A 17,979-nucleotide genomic window follows, 5' to 3' on the forward strand; every position below is an offset into this window, starting at 1 on the left:
GTACTTATTTAAAATTGTATTTCTTTCACTTGAATATAGTGAAGATTAAATAGGTACGAGGAAATTACGATGCCACGACAGCAGAATATACATTATTCTGAAGTGTTTCCTGCTTCCAGGTGCAGCTGGTTCTGGTAAACGTTTTTTTTTGAACAAGATTCTATGTTTTGGTAAAGTCATTTTCAACGAGAACAACGATATATAACCTTGAGAGACGACGTTAGTCGCCAAGAGTAGATGGTTTTTGAAGAGAGTGTTTTCAAAACAGATGAGACCTCTTCTGCACATTAGACGTTTTCCCACCGATGTGATATCCTACAACCCGCGACTGTCAACGTACTGTTAAAACAAGAGCGCCTTTACAAAATTATCATTTTAGGAGCTTGAGAGTCACCATGAAACTTTGTCGTATTGAACACCTTGAAGAAGTTGGGTGCGAGAACGAGACATCAGCCAGAGTGCGATCATCTAATTGGTCGCAAGATAAGAAATATGAAATATTTTTCGCAGGAATCCATAAGCATATTGAAGGATTTAAAAGACGTATTAAATCGCTTATTACGTTTTCGTGTAATAATTGTGATAAAAAAATTAAAGTTATGAAATTCTTCTGTTCAGTTTCTACTAGAAAGAGAAAAGAACGAGTAAATTAAATTGCACGTTTAAAGGCAATTGAGCGAGGGGTGAAAACGTTGAATACTGTAGGCTCGATGATGTCGTTTGAAGACACGTTAGCACATTATGAAATTACTTTTGGCTTTCGTAGACAAGGAAGAGTGTTATTTTATTTACGGTTATATGTAAAGCTGTCATTATATTTGTGTTTGTTTAGTTTGCGAAATGAGATATTTGAAACGTTAATGATTTATTTTGAAAACAGTAAAAAGGAAGAAAACAGGAAGTGACGTGCTTGTGGTGTAGTGGTTATCACATCCGCTTTACACGCGGAAGGTCCCAGGTTCGAACCCTGGCAGGCACATATTTATTATTTAAATCGTTTGTTTCCTTTTAATTCAGTTGGTAAGAACGTGGAACGAAATTTTCATCATAAATTCAGTGTCAGAGCGTGAGACGGTTCTGAGATGTCACAGGATTTACACACTTTTTTCCTTTTCTTGTAACCACCTTCCGAAATTCGTATAAATGTTGTTTAATAAACCGAAAAAGAATCGCTATTGGTTTTGGATATAATGCGTGCACGGCTGCGAAATTTCACGTTTTCAATAGGCCTTCGTGTAATCATATAACATTCGACGAAGAATCTGACCAGCAATTTAGAACTCCTGTTCCATGGAAAGGGTTCCTCTATGTTTTTTTTTCTACTTCAAATGCGTGAAGAGTTTGAAATGTCGATTCACGCGACCTTATTTTAAGTTTAGGTAACGTACCTTCTTAGTTGTACAGGTAATGTTTAAAGATCACGACTCCGTCAGTGTTTGTTGAGAACAACTATTCAAGCTGTGACAGCTAATCAACCTATATGTTTCGTTCTTTAACCTTTTGTTTTAAATAGCGGTTAGAACTATTGCATGGATATGCGAGTTATCATCTGCAACTTACTAGTGACGGAAAAGAGTTAAGGCAATTCTTCAAAGTCGTTCACCACCGACTGTTTGATGTACTTTATTTTTACCGATCGGTGGAATTGGCGATAATATCGTAAATTCCACTACGTCTGACAATGCATACATGTTATTTGATTGGAATTGGAAATAAACGAACCACAGATAGCGACTCAAAGGTCCTAAACGCCATGTCTTGCCACTCTTACAGGGAAGAGAAGCGACCGCCTATAGAGATCATTGTTTTCTTGAAGACTCCTTGTTCTGTTTATCAATTTTGTCTGATTTCTTTATTTTTCCAGAATGTCTTCACTTAGTAAAGGCTATTTGCGATGCTTAATATCTTATTGTTGTTATCGAATCTCCTGTTTTACGTACTTATTTAAAATTGTATTTCTTTCACTTGAATATAGTGAAGATTAAATAGGTACGAGGAAATTACGATGCCACGACAGCAGAATATACATTATTCTGAAGTGTTTCCTGCTTCCAGGTGCAGCTGGTTCTGGTAAACGTTTTTGTTGAACAAGATTCTATGTTTTGGTAAAGTCATTTTCAACGAGAACAACGATATATAACCTTGAGAGACGACGTTAGTCGCCAAGAGTAGATGGTTTTTGAAGAGAGTGTTTTCAAAACAGATGAGACCTCTTCTGCACATTAGACGTTTTCCCACCGATGTGATATCCTACAACCCGCGACTGTCAACGTACTGTTAAAACAAGAGCGCCTTTACAAAATTATCATTTTAGGAGCTTGAGAGTCACCATGAAACTTTGTCGTATTGAACACCTTGAAGAAGTTGGGTGCGAGAACGAGACATCAGCCAGAGTGCGATCATCTAATTGGTCGCAAGATAAGAAATATGAAATATTTTTCGCAGGAATCCATAAGCATATTGAAGGATTTAAAAGACGTATTAAATCGCTTATTACGTTTTCGTGTAATAATTGTGATAAAAAAATTAAAGTTATGAAATTCTTCTGTTCAGTTTCTACTAGAAAGAGAAAAGAACGAGTAAATTAAATTGCACGTTTAAAGGCAATTGAGCGAGGGGTGAAAACGTTGAATACTGTAGGCTCGATGATGTCGTTTGAAGACACGTTAGCACATTATGAAATTACTTTTGGCTTTCGTAGACAAGGAAGAGTGTTATTTTATTTACGGTTATATGTAAAGCTGTCATTATATTTGTGTTTGTTTAGTTTGCGAAATGAGATATTTGAAACGTTAATGATTTATTTTGAAAACAGTAAAAAAGGAAGAAAACAGGAAGTGACGTGCTTGTGGTGTAGTGGTTATCACATCCGCTTTACACGCGGAAGGTCCCAGGTTCGAACCCTGGCAGGCACATATTTATTATTTAAATCGTTTGTTTCCTTTTAATTCAGTTGGTAAGAACGTGGAACGAAATTTTCATCATAAATTCAGTGTCAGAGCGTGAGACGGTTCTGAGATGTCACAGGATTTACACACTTTTTTCCTTTTCTTGTAACCACCTTCCGAAATTCGTATAAATGTTGTTTAATAAACCGAAAAAGAATCGCTATTGGTTTTGGATATAATGCGTGCACGGCTGCGAAATTTCACGTTTTCAATAGGCCTTCGTGTAATCATATAACATTCGACGAAGAATCTGACCAGCAATTTAGAACTCCTGTTCCATGGAAAGGGTTCCTCTATGTTTTTTTTTCTACTTCAAATGCGTGAAGAGTTTGAAATGTCGATTCACGCGACCTTATTTTAAGTTTAGGTAACGTACCTTCTTAGTTGTACAGGTAATGTTTAAAGATCACGACTCCGTCAGTGTTTGTTGAGAACAACTATTCAAGCTGTGACAGCTAATCAACCTATATGTTTCGTTCTTTAACCTTTTGTTTTAAATAGCGGTTAGAACTATTGCATGGATATGCGAGTTATCATCTGCAACTTACTAGTGACGGAAAAGAGTTAAGGCAATTCTTCAAAGTCGTTCACCACCGACTGTTTGATGTACTTTATTTTTACCGATCGGTGGAATTGGCGATAATATCGTAAATTCCACTACGTCTGACAATGCATACATGTTATTTGATTGGAATTGGAAATAAACGAACCACAGATAGCGACTCAAAGGTCCTAAACGCCATGTCTTGCCACTCTTACAGGGAAGAGAAGCGACCGCCTATAGAGATCATTGTTTTCTTGAAGACTCCTTGTTCTGTTTATCAATTTTGTCTGATTTCTTTATTTTTCCAGAATGTCTTCACTTAGTAAAGGCTATTTGCGATGCTTAATATCTTATTGTTGTTATCGAATCTCCTGTTTTACGTACTTATTTAAAAATTGTATTTCTTTCACTTGAATATAGTGAAGATTAAATAGGTACGAGGAAATTACGATGCCACGACAGCAGAATATACATTATTCTGAAGTGTTTCCTGCTTCCAGGTGCAGCTGGTTCTGGTAAACGTTTTTTTTGAACAAGATTCTATGTTTTGGTAAAGTCATTTTCAACGAGAACAACGATATATAACCTTGAGAGACGACGTTAGTCGCCAAGAGTAGATGGTTTTTGAAGAGAGTGTTTTCAAAACAGATGAGACCTCTTCTGCACATTAGACGTTTTCCCACCGATGTGATATCCTACAACCCGCGACTGTCAACGTACTGTTAAAACAAGAGCGCCTTTACAAAATTATCATTTTAGGAGCTTGAGAGTCACCATGAAACTTTGTCGTATTGAACACCTTGAAGAAGTTGGGTGCGAGAACGAGACATCAGCCAGAGTGCGATCATCTAATTGGTCGCAAGATAAGAAATATGAAATATTTTTCGCAGGAATCCATAAGCATATTGAAGGATTTAAAAGACGTATTAAATCGCTTATTACGTTTTCGTGTAATAATTGTGATAAAAAAATTAAAGTTATGAAATTCTTCTGTTCAGTTTCTACTAGAAAGAGAAAAGAACGAGTAAATTAAATTGCACGTTTAAAGGCAATTGAGCGAGGGTGAAAACGTTGAATACTGTAGGCTCGATGATGTCGTTTGAAGACACGTTAGCACATTATGAAATTACTTTTGGCTTTCGTAGACAAGGAAGAGTGTTATTTTATTTACGGTTATATGTAAAGCTGTCATTATATTTGTGTTTGTTTAGTTTGCGAAATGAGATATTTGAAACGTTAATGATTTATTTTGAAAACAGTAAAAAGGAAGAAAACAGGAAGTGACGTGCTTGTGGTGTAGTGGTTATCACATCCGCTTTACACGCGGAAGGTCCCAGGTTCGAACCCTGGCAGGCACATATTTATTATTTAAATCGTTTGTTTCCTTTTAATTCAGTTGGTAAGAACGTGGAACGAAATTTTCATCATAAATTCAGTGTCAGAGCGTGAGACGGTTCTGAGATGTCACAGGATTTACACACTTTTTTCCTTTTCTTGTAACCACCTTCCGAAATTCGTATAAATGTTGTTTAATAAACCGAAAAAGAATCGCTATTGGTTTTGGATATAATGCGTGCACGGCTGCGAAATTTCACGTTTTCAATAGGCCTTCGTGTAATCATATAACATTCGACGAAGAATCTGACCAGCAATTTAGAACTCCTGTTCCATGGAAAGGGTTCCTCTATGTTTTTTTTCTATTTCAAATGCGTGAAGAGTTTGAAATGTCGATTCACGCGACCTTATTTTAAGTTTAGGTAACGTACCTTCTTAGTTGTACAGGTAATGTTTAAAGATCACGACTCCGTCAGTGTTTGTTGAGAACAACTATTCAAGCTGTGACAGCTAATCAACCTATATGTTTCGTTCTTTAACCTTTTGTTTTAAATAGCGGTTAGAACTATTGCATGGATATGCGAGTTATCATCTGCAACTTACTAGTGACGGAAAAGAGTTAAGGCAATTCTTCAAAGTCGTTCACCACCGACTGTTTGATGTACTTTATTTTTACCGATCGGTGGAATTGGCGATAATATCGTAAATTCCACTACGTCTGACAATGCATACATGTTATTTGATTGGAATTGGAAATAAACGAACCACAGATAGCGACTCAAAGGTCCTAAACGCCATGTCTTGCCACTCTTACAGGGAAGAGAAGCGACCGCCTATAGAGATCATTGTTTTCTTGAAGACTCCTTGTTCTGTTTATCAATTTTGTCTGATTTCTTTATTTTTCCAGAATGTCTTCACTTAGTAAAGGCTATTTGCGATGCTTAATATCTTATTGTTGTTATCGAATCTCCTGTTTTACGTACTTATTTAAAAAATTGTATTTCTTTCACTTGAATATAGTGAAGATTAAATAGGTACGAGGAAATTACGATGCCACGACAGCAGAATATACATTATTCTGAAGTGTTTCCTGCTTCCAGGTGCAGCTGGTTCTGGTAAACGTTTTTTTTTAACAAGATTCTATGTTTTGGTAAAGTCATTTTCAACGAGAACAACGATATATAACCTTGAGAGACGACGTTAGTCGCCAAGAGTAGATGGTTTTTTGAAGAGAGTGTTTTCAAAACAGATGAGACCTCTTCTGCACATTAGACGTTTTCCCACCGATGTGATATCCTACAACCCGCGACTGTCAACGTACTGTTAAAACAAGAGCGCCTTTACAAAATTATCATTTTAGGAGCTTGAGAGTCACCATGAAACTTTGTCGTATTGAACACCTTGAAGAAGTTGGGTGCGAGAACGAGACATCAGCCAGAGTGCGATCATCTAATTGGTCGCAAGATAAGAAATATGAAATATTTTTCGCAGGAATCCATAAGCATATTGAAGGATTTAAAAGACGTATTAAATCGCTTATTACGTTTTCGTGTAATAATTGTGATAAAAAAATTAAAGTTATGAAATTCTTCTGTTCAGTTTCTACTAGAAAGAGAAAAGAACGAGTAAATTAAATTGCACGTTTAAAGGCAATTGAGCGAGGGTGAAAACGTTGAATACTGTAGGCTCGATGATGTCGTTTGAAGACACGTTAGCACATTATGAAATTACTTTTGGCTTTCGTAGACAAGGAAGAGTGTTATTTTATTTACGGTTATATGTAAAGCTGTCATTATATTTGTGTTTGTTTAGTTTGCGAAATGAGATATTTGAAACGTTAATGATTTATTTTGAAAACAGTAAAAGGAAGAAAACAGGAAGTGACGTGCTTGTGGTGTAGTGGTTATCACATCCGCTTTACACGCGGAAGGTCCCAGGTTCGAACCCTGGCAGGCACATATTTATTATTTAAATCGTTTGTTTCCTTTTAATTCAGTTGGTAAGAACGTGGAACGAAATTTTCATCATAAATTCAGTGTCAGAGCGTGAGACGGTTCTGAGATGTCACAGGATTTACACACTTTTTTCCTTTTCTTGTAACCACCTTCCGAAATTCGTATAAATGTTGTTTAATAAACCGAAAAGAATCGCTATTGGTTTTGGATATAATGCGTGCACGGCTGCGAAATTTCACGTTTTCAATAGGCCTTCGTGTAATCATATAACATTCGACGAAGAATCTGACCAGCAATTTAGAACTCCTGTTCCATGGAAAGGGTTCCTCTATGTTTTTTTTTCTATTTCAAATGCGTGAAGAGTTTGAAATGTCGATTCACGCGACCTTATTTTAAGTTTAGGTAACGTACCTTCTTAGTTGTACAGGTAATGTTTAAAGATCACGACTCCGTCAGTGTTTGTTGAGAACAACTATTCAAGCTGTGACAGCTAATCAACCTATATGTTTCGTTCTTTAACCTTTTGTTTTAAATAGCGGTTAGAACTATTGCATGGATATGCGAGTTATCATCTGCAACTTACTAGTGACGGAAAAGAGTTAAGGCAATTCTTCAAAGTCGTTCACCACCGACTGTTTGATGTACTTTATTTTTACCGATCGGTGGAATTGGCGATAATATCGTAAATTCCACTACGTCTGACAATGCATACATGTTATTTGATTGGAATTGGAAATAAACGAACCACAGATAGCGACTCAAAGGTCCTAAACGCCATGTCTTGCCACTCTTACAGGGAAGAGAAGCGACCGCCTATAGAGATCATTGTTTTCTTGAAGACTCCTTGTTCTGTTTATCAATTTTGTCTGATTTCTTTATTTTTCCAGAATGTCTTCACTTAGTAAAGGCTATTTGCGATGCTTAATATCTTATTGTTGTTATCGAATCTCCTGTTTTACGTACTTATTTAAAAATTGTATTTCTTTCACTTGAATATAGTGAAGATTAAATAGGTACGAGGAAATTACGATGCCACGACAGCAGAATATACATTATTCTGAAGTGTTTCCTGCTTCCAGGTGCAGCTGGTTCTGGTAAACGTTTTTTTTTAACAAGATTCTATGTTTTGGTAAAGTCATTTTCAACGAGAACAACGATATATAACCTTGAGAGACGACGTTAGTCGCCAAGAGTAGATGGTTTTTTGAAGAGAGTGTTTTCAAAACAGATGAGACCTCTTCTGCACATTAGACGTTTTCCCACCGATGTGATATCCTACAACCCGCGACTGTCAACGTACTGTTAAAACAAGAGCGCCTTTACAAAATTATCATTTTAGGAGCTTGAGAGTCACCATGAAACTTTGTCGTATTGAACACCTTGAAGAAGTTGGGTGCGAGAACGAGACATCAGCCAGAGTGCGATCATCTAATTGGTCGCAAGATAAGAAATATGAAATATTTTTCGCAGGAATCCATAAGCATATTGAAGGATTTAAAAGACGTATTAAATCGCTTATTACGTTTTCGTGTAATAATTGTGATAAAAAAATTAAAGTTATGAAATTCTTCTGTTCAGTTTCTACTAGAAAGAGAAAAGAACGAGTAAATTAAATTGCACGTTTAAAGGCAATTGAGAGAGAGGGGTGAAAACGTTGAATACTGTAGGCTCGATGATGTCGTTTGAAGACACGTTAGCACATTATGAAATTACTTTTGGCTTTCGTAGACAAGGAAGAGTGTTATTTTATTTACGGTTATATGTAAAGCTGTCATTATATTTGTGTTTGTTTAGTTTGCGAAATGAGATATTTGAAACGTTAATGATTTATTTTGAAAACAGTAAAAGGAAGAAAACAGGAAGTGACGTGCTTGTGGTGTAGTGGTTATCACATCCGCTTTACACGCGGAAGGTCCCAGGTTCGAACCCTGGCAGGCACATATTTATTATTTAAATCGTTTGTTTCCTTTTAATTCAGTTGGTAAGAACGTGGAACGAAATTTTCATCATAAATTCAGTGTCAGAGCGTGAGACGGTTCTGAGATGTCACAGGATTTACACACTTTTTTCCTTTTCTTGTAACCACCTTCCGAAATTCGTATAAATGTTGTTTAATAAACCGAAAAGAATCGCTATTGGTTTTGGATATAATGCGTGCACGGCTGCGAAATTTCACGTTTTCAATAGGCCTTCGTGTAATCATATAACATTCGACGAAGAATCTGACCAGCAATTTAGAACTCCTGTTCCATGGAAAGGGTTCCTCTATGTTTTTTTTTCTACTTCAAATGCGTGAAGAGTTTGAAATGTCGATTCACGCGACCTTATTTTAAGTTTAGGTAACGTACCTTCTTAGTTGTACAGGTAATGTTTAAAGATCACGACTCCGTCAGTGTTTGTTGAGAACAACTATTCAAGCTGTGACAGCTAATCAACCTATATGTTTCGTTCTTTAACCTTTTGTTTTAAATAGCGGTTAGAACTATTGCATGGATATGCGAGTTATCATCTGCAACTTACTAGTGACGGAAAAGAGTTAAGGCAATTCTTCAAAGTCGTTCACCACCGACTGTTTGATGTACTTTATTTTTACCGATCGGTGGAATTGGCGATAATATCGTAAATTCCACTACGTCTGACAATGCATACATGTTATTTGATTGGAATTGGAAATAAACGAACCACAGATAGCGACTCAAAGGTCCTAAACGCCATGTCTTGCCACTCTTACAGGGAAGAGAAGCGACCGCCTATAGAGATCATTGTTTTCTTGAAGACTCCTTGTTCTGTTTATCAATTTTTGTCTGATTTCTTTATTTTTCCAGAATGTCTTCACTTAGTAAAGGCTATTTGCGATGCTTAATATCTTATTGTTGTTATCGAATCTCCTGTTTTACGTACTTATTTAAAAATTGTATTTCTTTCACTTGAATATAGTGAAGATTAAATAGGTACGAGGAAATTACGATGCCACGACAGCAGAATATACATTATTCTGAAGTGTTTCCTGCTTCCAGGTGCAGCTGGTTCTGGTAAACGTTTTTTTTTAACAAGATTCTATGTTTTGGTAAAGTCATTTTCAACGAGAACAACGATATATAACCTTGAGAGACGACGTTAGTCGCCAAGAGTAGATGGTTTTTTGAAGAGAGTGTTTTCAAAACAGATGAGACCTCTTCTGCACATTAGACGTTTTCCCACCGATGTGATATCCTACAACCCGCGACTGTCAACGTACTGTTAAAACAAGAGCGCCTTTACAAAATTATCATTTTAGGAGCTTGAGAGTCACCATGAAACTTTGTCGTATTGAACACCTTGAAGAAGTTGGGTGCGAGAACGAGACATCAGCCAGAGTGCGATCATCTAATTGGTCGCAAGATAAGAAATATGAAATATTTTTCGCAGGAATCCATAAGCATATTGAAGGATTTAAAAGACGTATTAAATCGCTTATTACGTTTTCGTGTAATAATTGTGATAAAAAAATTAAAGTTATGAAATTCTTCTGTTCAGTTTCTACTAGAAAGAGAAAAGAACGAGTAAATTAAATTGCACGTTTAAAGGCAATTGAGCGAGGGGTGAAAACGTTGAATACTGTAGGCTCGATGATGTCGTTTGAAGACACGTTAGCACATTATGAAATTACTTTTGGCTTTCGTAGACAAGGAAGAGTGTTATTTTATTTACGGTTATATGTAAAGCTGTCATTATATTTGTGTTTGTTTAGTTTGCGAAATGAGATATTTGAAACGTTAATGATTTATTTTGAAAACAGTAAAAGGAAGAAAACAGGAAGTGACGTGCTTGTGGTGTAGTGGTTATCACATCCGCTTTACACGCGGAAGGTCCCAGGTTCGAACCCTGGCAGGCATTTATATTTAAATCGTTTGTTTCCTTTTAATTCAGTTGGTAAGAACGTGGAACGAAATTTTCATCATAAATTCAGTGTCAGAGCGTGAGACGGTTCTGAGATGTCACAGGATTTACACACTTTTTTCCTTTTCTTGTAACCACCTTCCGAAATTCGTATAAATGTTGTTTAATAAACCGAAAAGAATCGCTATTGGTTTTGATATAATGCGTGCACGGCTGCGAAATTTCACGTTTTCAATAGGCCTTCGTGTAATCATATAACATTCGACGAAGAATCTGACCAGCAATTTAGAACTCCTGTTCCATGGAAAGGGTTCCTCTATTTTTTTTTTCTATTTCAAATGCGTGAAGAGTTTGAAATGTCGATTCACGCGACCTTATTTTAAGTTTAGGTAACGTACCTTCTTAGTTGTACAGGTAATGTTTAAAGATCACGACTCCGTCAGTGTTTGTTGAGAACAACTATTCAAGCTGTGACAGCTAATCAACCTATATGTTTCGTTCTTTAACCTTTTGTTTTAAATAGCGGTTAGAACTATTGCATGGATATGCGAGTTATCATCTGCAACTTACTAGTGACGGAAAAGAGTTAAGGCAATTCTTCAAAGTCGTTCACCACCGACTGTTTGATGTACTTTATTTTTACCGATCGGTGGAATTGGCGATAATATCGTAAATTCCACTACGTCTGACAATGCATACATGTTATTTGATTGGAATTGGAAATAAACGAACCACAGATAGCGACTCAAAGGTCCTAAACGCCATGTCTTGCCACTCTTACAGGGAAGAGAAGCGACCGCCTATAGAGATCATTGTTTTCTTGAAGACTCCTTGTTCTGTTTATCAATTTTTGTCTGATTTCTTTATTTTTCCAGAATGTCTTCACTTAGTAAAGGCTATTTGCGATGCTTAATATCTTATTGTTGTTATCGAATCTCCTGTTTTACGTACTTATTTAAAATTGTATTTCTTTCACTTGAATATAGTGAAGATTAAATAGGTACGAGGAAATTACGATGCCACGACAGCAGAATATACATTATTCTGAAGTGTTTCCTGCTTCCAGGTGCAGCTGGTTCTGGTAAACGTTTTTTTTGAACAAGATTCTATGTTTTGGTAAAGTCATTTTCAACGAGAACAACGATATATAACCTTGAGAGACGACGTTAGTCGCCAAGAGTAGATGGTTTTTGAAGAGAGTGTTTTCAAAACAGATGAGACCTCTTCTGCACATTAGACGTTTTCCCACCGATGTGATATCCTACAACCCGCGACTGTCAACGTACTGTTAAAACAAGAGCGCCTTTACAAAATTATCATTTTAGGAGCTTGAGAGTCACCATGAAACTTTGTCGTATTGAACACCTTGAAGAAGTTGGGTGCGAGAACGAGACATCAGCCAGAGTGCGATCATCTAATTGGTCGCAAGATAAGAAATATGAAATATTTTTCGCAGGAATCCATAAGCATATTGAAGGATTTAAAAGACGTATTAAATCGCTTATTACGTTTTCGTGTAATAATTGTGATAAAAAAATTAAAGTTATGAAATTCTTCTGTTCAGTTTCTACTAGAAAGAGAAAAGAACGAGTAAATTAAATTGCACGTTTAAAGGCAATTGAGAGAGGGGTGAAAACGTTGAATACTGTAGGCTCGATGATGTCGTTTGAAGACACGTTAGCACATTATGAAATTACTTTTGGCTTTCGTAGACAAGGAAGAGTGTTATTTTATTTACGGTTATATGTAAAGCTGTCATTATATTTGTGTTTGTTTAGTTTGCGAAATGAGATATTTGAAACGTTAATGATTTATTTTGAAAACAGTAAAAGGAAGAAAACAGGAAGTGACGTGCTTGTGGTGTAGTGGTTATCACATCCGCTTTACACGCGGAAGGTCCCAGGTTCGAACCCTGGCAGGCACATATTTATTATTTAAATCGTTTGTTTCCTTTTAATTCAGTTGGTAAGAACGTGGAACGAAATTTTCATCATAAATTCAGTGTCAGAGCGTGAGACGGTTCTGAGATGTCACAGGATTTACACACTTTTTTCCTTTTCTTGTAACCACCTTCCGAAATTCGTATAAATGTTGTTTAATAAACCGAAAAAGAATCGCTATTGGTTTTGGATATAATGCGTGCACGGCTGCGAAATTTCACGTTTTCAATAGGCCTTCGTGTAATCATATAACATTCGACGAAGAATCTGACCAGCAATTTAGAACTCCTGTTCCATGGAAAGGGTTCCTCTATGTTTTTTTTCTATTTCAAATGCGTGAAGAGTTTGAAATGTCGATTCACGCGACCTTATTTTAAGTTTAGGTAACGTACCTTCTTAGTTGTACAGGTAATGTTTAAAGATCACGACTCCGTCAGTGTTTGTTGAGAACAACTATTCAAGCTGTGACAGCTAATCAACCTATATGTTTCGTTCTTTAACCTTTTGTTTTAAATAGCGGTTAGAACTATTGCATGGATATGCGAGTTATCATCTGCAACTTACTAGTGACGGAAAAGAGTTAAGGCAATTCTTCAAAGTCGTTCACCACCGACTGTTTGATGTACTTTATTTTTACCGATCGGTGGAATTGGCGATAATATCGTAAATTCCACTACGTCTGACAATGCATACATGTTATTTGATTGGAATTGGAAATAAACGAACCACAGATAGCGACTCAAAGGTCCTAAACGCCATGTCTTGCCACTCTTACAGGGAAGAGAAGCGACCGCCTATAGAGATCATTGTTTTCTTGAAGACTCCTTGTTCTGTTTATCAATTTTTGTCTGATTTCTTTATTTTTCCAGAATGTCTTCACTTAGTAAAGGCTATTTGCGATGCTTAATATCTTATTGTTGTTATCGAATCTCCTGTTTTACGTACTTATTTAAAAATTGTATTTCTTTCACTTGAATATAGTGAAGATTAAATAGGTACGAGGAAATTACGATGCCACGACAGCAGAATATACATTATTCTGAAGTGTTTCCTGCTTCCAGGTGCAGCTGGTTCTGGTAAACGTTTTTTTTGAACAAGATTCTATGTTTTGGTAAAGTCATTTTCAACGAGAACAACGATATATAACCTTGAGAGACGACGTTAGTCGCCAAGAGTAGATGGTTTTTGAAGAGAGTGTTTTCAAAACAGATGAGACCTCTTCTGCACATTAGACGTTTTCCCACCGATGTGATATCCTACAACCCGCGACTGTCAACGTACTGTTAAAACAAGAGCGCCTTTACAAAATTATCATTTTAGGAGCTTGAGAGTCACCATGAAACTTTGTCGTATTGAACACCTTGAAGAAGTTGGGTGCGAGAACGAGACATCAGCCAGAGTGCGATCATCTAATTGGTCGCAAGATAAGAAATATGAAATATTTTTCGCAGGAATCCATAAGCATATTGAAGGATTTAAAAGACGTATTAAATCGCTTATTACGTTTTCGTGTAATAATTGTGATAAAAAAATTAAAGTTATGAAATTCTTCTGTTCAGTTTCTACTAGAAAGAGAAAAGAACGAGTAAATTAAATTGCACGTTTAAAGGCAATTGAGAGAGGGGTGAAAACGTTGAATACTGTAGGCTCGATGATGTCGTTTGAAGACACGTTAGCACATTATGAAATTACTTTTGGCTTTCGTAGACAAGGAAGAGTGTTATTTTATTTACGGTTATATGTAAAGCTGTCATTATATTTGTGTTTGTTTAGTTTGCGAAATGAGATATTTGAAACGTTAATGATTTATTTTGAAAACAGTAAAAGGAAGAAAACAGGAAGTGACGTGCTTGTGGTGTAGTGGTTATCACATCCGCTTTACACGCGGAAGGTCCCAGGTTCGAAGTGCTACTCACCACGCCTTCACTTACTTATCAGCATGCTGATGATACCACCTTAACCTTACGAGACGCCGAATCTTTGCCGCATGTGTTGGATGTCTGCCAAACTTTTGGCAAAGCTACTGGTGGGAAGATCAACTGGACCAAGAGTCAGGGTTTGTGGGTTGGGTGTTTGGCCTCTTCTGCAGACTTCGTCCTTGGTGAGTTGAGAATTTCCCAGGATCCTATTCGGATTTTGGGAATAGTTTTCCACTCTAATTTCGATGTCATGCTGCAAGATACGTGGCAGGGTGTATTGCGCAGGGTATCTCGTGTCTTGGTGTCGTGGCGATTTCGTTCTTTGTCGCTAAAGTGTAAATCTCTTGTGGTGAACTCCTTGGTGGCATCGGTGTTATGGTACCCGTTGAATATACTCCCGTTGCCAAGACAGTTTGAGGCTAGATTTCGCAAATGTATACTGGATTTTATATGGCGGGAAGGTATACATAAAGTGGCATACGGTATTCTGATTCGGAGTTATGATTGTGGAGGTATCAACTTGGTTGATGTTAACACTCGTAAACTCGCATTCCGTTTGAAGTTGTTGCAGCGTTGTTTGGATGCTTCTTGTCCTTCCACCTTGCGACAACTTCTTTCTGATTTTTTTCTTGTTATGGTAATCTCTCTTTAAGCTTTCGGATTCTTCAATGCCGTATTTTGCCACGTTTTGTGAAATCGTTACCTTTCTATATTCAGGAAATGTTTCATGCCTGGAAGGTTCTTCTTGGGGATAAAGGATTGTCCCAGCTCCTCTTTCCCCAAATTTTTGATGAACCTTTGTTTTCAATCCGGCTATTGTTGATGTTCGCCACCGAACATTTCATTTTCCTGAATTTATTAACGCAGGTTTGGTTCAGGTCCGCCATTTAATGTACGAGGTGCTCTCTTCTTTCTTCCGGTGGGGGCAGTGATTGAAATGTGTACGGACGCTGACCCGTTGGCCAATGCCCGCACAATTTTTCACATTTTCATATGCTCAGGAGGCGTTGCCTGTGGAGTGGTTGCCGCTTTTGTCTACCCAGCCGGCTCCTCTTCCGTCGTCCACATGTGTTGTGGATTTATATTTTCTGGACCACTCCGATAATCGAGTTCATTTTCAAGGTTTATCTGTGCGGCAACTGGTGGGATATTTACAGTTTTCACTCGCTACTAATTTCCCTGCTCCATTCTACTGGGGATATTGTTCCTCCTGGAGACTGGAAACGCATTCGTAAAACGCTTATTCTTCTTTTGTGGGTTTTTTTTGTTTGTGATGTGGATTATTTACTCTGGTTGCGGGCGATTACCACAAATGTCAAGCTGATACATATGGACAGACATCCCACAGGGTTGTGCACTTTCTGTTCCCAGGCGCCGGAAACCATAGACCATCTGTTTTCCAATGTCCTTTTGTACAACCCTTGTGGTCATATGTATATAAATTATTGGCATTTTATTTTGGATGTCCCATATCAAACTGGGTATGGAGGAGATGCCTCTTAGTGGGATCTCATCCTTCGTTACCCAGGAGATGCTGGAACATATTCCGTTTAATTACAAGTTTGGCACGTCAGGTTATATGTTCTGCTCGTTCAGTTTCTTTGGCACGAAATCGCGTCATTCATTTAATTTCCATGTTTAAAGTGCGTGTACGGAGACATATATATCTTCATTATCATAGATCTTTGTTACATAACTCATTAAATGTTTTTTATTCTGTGTATTCTTATGTTGGTAGCTTGGTAACCCAAGGTGCCCAAGGTTATTTCTTGTGTACGTTGTTAAGATAAGTTGTTATTTCATTATATTTTTGTTACCAATGCAAGATCCATTGATTTCTTGTTTGTTAATGTTCATTATAATGTTTGTTGGATTACCTGCTGTTCCAATTACCTCTTTTATTTCTTTTTCCTTAATTTTATTAACTTTGTGGTAATTTTCAGCATGGTAATCTATAGAGTTATTGTTACATGCTAATTCATTAACTTGTGTTTTATTTGTTGTATTTCTGTGTATACCCCCTCGTTGAGGTGGGATAAATAAAGAGAAAAAAAAAAATCTAATTGGTCGCAAGATAAGAAATATGAAATATTTTTCGCAGGAATCCATAAGCATATTGAAGGACTTAAAAGACGTATTAAATCGCTTATTACGTTTTCGTGTAATAATTGTGATAAAAAAATTAAAGTTATGAAATTCTTCTGTTCAGTTTCTTCTAGAAAGAGAAAAGAACGAGTAAATTAAATTGCACGTTTAAAGGCAATTGAGCGAGGGGTGAAAACGTTGAATACTGTAGGCTCGATGATGTCGTTTGAAGACACGTTAGCACATTATGAAATTACTTTTGGCTTTCGTAGACAAGGAAGAGTGTTATTTTATTTACGGTTATATGTAAAGCTGTCATTATATTTGTGTTTGTTTAGTTTGCGAAATGAGATATTTGAAACGTTAATGATTAATTTTGAAAACAGTAAAAAAGGAAGAAAACAGGAAGTGACGTGCTTGTGGTGTAGTGGTTATCACATCCGCTTTACACGCGGAAGGTCCCAGGTTCGATTCCTGGCAGGCACATATTTATTATTTAAATCGTTTGTTTCCTTTTAATTCAGTTGGTAAGAACGTGGAACGAAAATTTCATCATAAATTCAGTGTCAGAGCGTGAGACGGTTCTGAGATGTTACAGGATTTACACACTTTTTTCCTTTTCTTGTAACCACCTTCCGAAATTCGTATAAATGTTGTTTAATAAACCGAAAAAGAATCGCTATTGGTTTTGGATATAATGCGTTCACGGCTGCGAAATTTCACGTTTTCAATAGGCCTTCGTGTAATTATATAAAGATTCTTCGACGAAGAATCTGACCAAAAATTTAGAACTCCTGTTCCATTGAAAGGGTTCATGAGGTTTTTTTTCTATTTCAAATGTGTGAAGAGTGTGAAACATCGATTCACGCGACCTTATTTTAAGTTTAGGTAACGTACCTTCTTAGTTGTACAGGTAATGTTTAAAGATCACGACTCCGTCAGTGTTTGTTGAGAACAACTATTCAATCTGTGACAGCTGATCACCCTATGTTACAGTTAAATGGTTTGGATTGGTAATATGTCTTGAAGAATCATAATTCATTAAAATCTCAATTTCAAAAAATGTGTGTGGTAAAAAGTCAATTAATTTGGAATTATTTGAATTGAATGTAATATTTTATTGTTGTTTTTTACTGGATTTTGAAGAGGTTATAGCTCTGTGTCTCTTGTTTCTGGAGTAAAATAAAATATCATAGAAAAGGTAAATATGTATAGGTGTCACTCTGATTTTTTTAAGAACATTTTTGTTGATTTGTATAATTTTGTTAAACCCTTAAATTTCTTTGTTTATACAGTAATGCAATTTTTGTTTTATTATGTTTTTACCACAAAGGAGAAAAGTTATTATTCAAAATTTTATCATCCAGCAATAGA

The 17,979-nt window shown here is 36.6% G+C and overlaps 8 non-coding genes across 8 annotated transcripts; all 8 read left to right on the plus strand.

Annotated features, from left to right (window-relative positions):
• The first annotated feature begins 906 nt into the window (after positions 1–906).
• TRNAV-UAC (transfer RNA valine (anticodon UAC)) lies at positions 907–979 on the plus strand. Its single transcript has one exon. It is a non-coding gene; the product is annotated as a tRNA-Val (tRNA).
• Positions 980–2,842: 1,863 nt separating this feature from the next.
• TRNAV-UAC (transfer RNA valine (anticodon UAC)) lies at positions 2,843–2,915 on the plus strand. Its single transcript has one exon. It is a non-coding gene; the product is annotated as a tRNA-Val (tRNA).
• Positions 2,916–4,777: 1,862 nt separating this feature from the next.
• Positions 4,778–4,850, plus strand: TRNAV-UAC (transfer RNA valine (anticodon UAC)). The gene has a single exon. It is a non-coding gene; the product is annotated as a tRNA-Val (tRNA).
• A 1,862-nt stretch (positions 4,851–6,712) lies between these two features.
• Positions 6,713–6,785, plus strand: TRNAV-UAC (transfer RNA valine (anticodon UAC)). Its single transcript has one exon. It is a non-coding gene; the product is annotated as a tRNA-Val (tRNA).
• A 1,864-nt stretch (positions 6,786–8,649) lies between these two features.
• TRNAV-UAC (transfer RNA valine (anticodon UAC)) lies at positions 8,650–8,722 on the plus strand. The gene has a single exon. It is a non-coding gene; the product is annotated as a tRNA-Val (tRNA).
• Positions 8,723–10,585: 1,863 nt separating this feature from the next.
• On the plus strand, positions 10,586–10,658 carry TRNAV-UAC (transfer RNA valine (anticodon UAC)). The gene has a single exon. It is a non-coding gene; the product is annotated as a tRNA-Val (tRNA).
• A 1,854-nt stretch (positions 10,659–12,512) lies between these two features.
• Positions 12,513–12,585, plus strand: TRNAV-UAC (transfer RNA valine (anticodon UAC)). Its single transcript has one exon. It is a non-coding gene; the product is annotated as a tRNA-Val (tRNA).
• Positions 12,586–17,018: 4,433 nt separating this feature from the next.
• Positions 17,019–17,091, plus strand: TRNAV-UAC (transfer RNA valine (anticodon UAC)). Its single transcript has one exon. It is a non-coding gene; the product is annotated as a tRNA-Val (tRNA).
• The last annotated feature ends 888 nt before the right edge of the window (positions 17,092–17,979 follow it).

This window comes from Tachypleus tridentatus, chromosome 13, assembly GCF_004210375.1.
Source record: "Tachypleus tridentatus isolate NWPU-2018 chromosome 13, ASM421037v1, whole genome shotgun sequence".
Lineage (NCBI taxonomy): Eukaryota > Metazoa > Arthropoda > Merostomata > Xiphosura > Limulidae > Tachypleus > Tachypleus tridentatus.